The sequence below is a fragment of the Perca flavescens genome, chromosome 21, assembly GCF_004354835.1.
Source record: "Perca flavescens isolate YP-PL-M2 chromosome 21, PFLA_1.0, whole genome shotgun sequence".
Classification (NCBI taxonomy): Eukaryota; Metazoa; Chordata; class Actinopteri; order Perciformes; family Percidae; genus Perca; species Perca flavescens.
This window is the reverse complement of record NC_041351.1, coordinates 25,096,583-25,098,919: the sequence shown is the minus strand read 5'-3', so window position 1 is coordinate 25,098,919 and position 2,337 is coordinate 25,096,583. Positions and strand designations below refer to the sequence as shown.

The window sequence follows — 2,337 nt, the reverse complement described above, 5'->3', positions numbered from 1 at the left end:
AGGGCAGCAGTATATAAGTGCGGCCCTCTTTCTCGCGCCCCCACTGCGGCATCATTTCCGGGTCAGGTGTTTGGGCTGTGCAGGTAATGCTCTGCGCTACTGCTGCGGCTATTGCTTTGTTTTATCTTTTTATCACTGTGTCCTCATGCTTAAAGCCTGTGTATTTTCACTGCAGAGCAGCGACCGAGTGCGCCGTGCTCCGTTTTATTCTTTGGTTCTCTCATGCGGTGGTAAGTGTCCGTTCTCTCGCTCTCTGTGTTAAACCGAATGCTATCCTGTAGCTAATGCTAGTGTGGTCATAGGTAGATGTCTGCTGCTGTGTGGGTCTTTCTCTCTCTCTCTCTCTCCCTGTGCAGGTTTGACTTTGAAAACCGGTATGCTACCTTAAATCTAGCCCCCAAAAGCCTTGATTAATGTAGCTTAGCCATGCTAATTTTAGGTTTATTGACTGGGAACGCTTATCAGCTGGCTGAAGTCTACAGGTGGTGATTCACGTGACTCCACCACCAGCTGATTGGGGCCGCTGCTGCTGTGTCTGCCGCTGCTTTCTCTGTACAGCTTTGTCTCTGCTGCTAAATGCTGCTAAATGTACAGCTTTCTCTCCTGCCAAATGCTGCTAAATGCTACTAAATGTACAGCTTTGTCTCTGCTGCTAAATCCTGCTTAATGTACGGCTTTGTTTCTGTCGCGAATTACAGAGTGTCTACTGCTGGGCGCTGTTGTTGCTGGCTTTTGGGCTACAGTTGGCTTGCATGGTGGATTGCCGACACCAGACTTTAACCTGTTTAGTTCTTTAATTTTAGCTGAATGACTGACTGAGGAGTTAATCCTTTAGTTTGTATTACTTTGATTTTTTTTTTTTTTTTTTTTTTTTTTACTTTAGTATCAATTGTTTTCTTTACTTATTGTTTGGATTACGTAACTTGTTTTAAGCTGATTTTGTGAATTATTTCCTGTTTTAGGTTGTGTGTTTTGTTGTACATTCTGGGGTTAATTAATTTTGTTATCTCTTTTGGTTTATCCTTTCCAGTGGCTGCAGGCTGGTGGTGGTGCTGGTGACGTGGGTGGTGATGGTCTTCCTTCTTGTGTGCCGTGTTTCCTTGGATTTGGTGCTCTCACTGTGTCTGGGTGAACCCTTTTTCTTTAATGTAGTTTTATTTAATTCTCCTTCCCCTTCACCTGCTCTTCCCACCAGTAGGCCTCTGCCCCTGATTAGGTTTTTTCCTTTTTCTTATTTGTGATGAACGCTACATTTTATGGTAATATCTAAATACATTTTATTAAATATTTTTGTAAACTGTGAACCACGTGTTTTGCCTGTTTAGTGGAACAAACCTGTGTGCTCTAAAGGTCTTGGGCTTATCCCAAGTGGCGTTGTTGGAAATCTTAAAATCCCTGAGTGTCATCTATCCCATTCTCATCGCCACATTTATTTAAAGACTATTCTTTGAGAATTTGTTCAACTGTGGGATGGTATCTCAGTTGGTCTTCCTGTGTATTTTTAGTTGGCCTTGATAATGTTTAGTAACAGTAACTTTTTTTCACTTTTTTTATTCAAGTATTACAAAACATTGTGCATAGTACAAATATCTGATCTTTCACAAATCCACTAGTGGAGAAGTGACAAGCGGGGCTTCCTTGGAGTCTTCTCTCTCTCTTTTCCTCTCCCTCTCCTCTGCTCGCTCTTTTTTTCCTCTCTCGCAGTGCAGTGTGTGACTGGCCGCTCCTGGGATTACTCGCAGCTGCAGGCAATCTCTAATCAACCACCTGTTTCCCGTGGCTCATCAGTGCAGCATCTTAAGCTGTGGCAGCTCTCTGTTCGGCGCAGGATAGTTAAGTCTAGTCACGTAGGTGAATGTCCAGCTTGAATCTGTCGCTGTACATTTTGTAACCTGCTGTTTTTGCCTGCAAACCTGAATGCTGTTCTTTTGTGCTTTGAAGGAGAACCACTCTGGTCCACGGTCTCTCAACCTGCCTGCTGACGCCACCCTCTACCTGCCATCACCAGTCCTGCATGCCTCGTCTTCCCTGCTGGTGTCCACAACCTGCTCTGTTGCCTGTTTTCCCACCAGTCCATTCTGCGTCATTTTCTGATTCATTAATAAACTGTGTAAAACTTCGAACTGTCTATCAGTCTGCTTCTGGGTTCAAGTCACAAAACCTGATGTAATCGCATTGAAAAAATATCATAGCACTTAAAAACTATAACAGATATGACAAAATAAGACAAATAACAAATACATGCATTCAACAGCAAAATGTACGAGGGGGAGATGTAAACTTAAACACATAACTTAAATATTTTTAGGGTCCGACCAAACTTTCTCAGTTCTCTAT

At 42.9% G+C, this 2,337-nt stretch overlaps 1 long non-coding RNA gene across 1 annotated transcript; it reads left to right on the top strand.

Moving 5' to 3' along the window:
- Positions 1-869: 869 nt before the first annotated feature.
- Positions 870-2,120, top strand: LOC114547718 (uncharacterized). Its single transcript, XR_003691264.1, has 2 exons — positions 870-1,851; positions 1,942-2,120. It is a non-coding gene; the product is annotated as an uncharacterized LOC114547718 (long non-coding RNA).
- Positions 2,121-2,337: the final 217 nt, after the last annotated feature.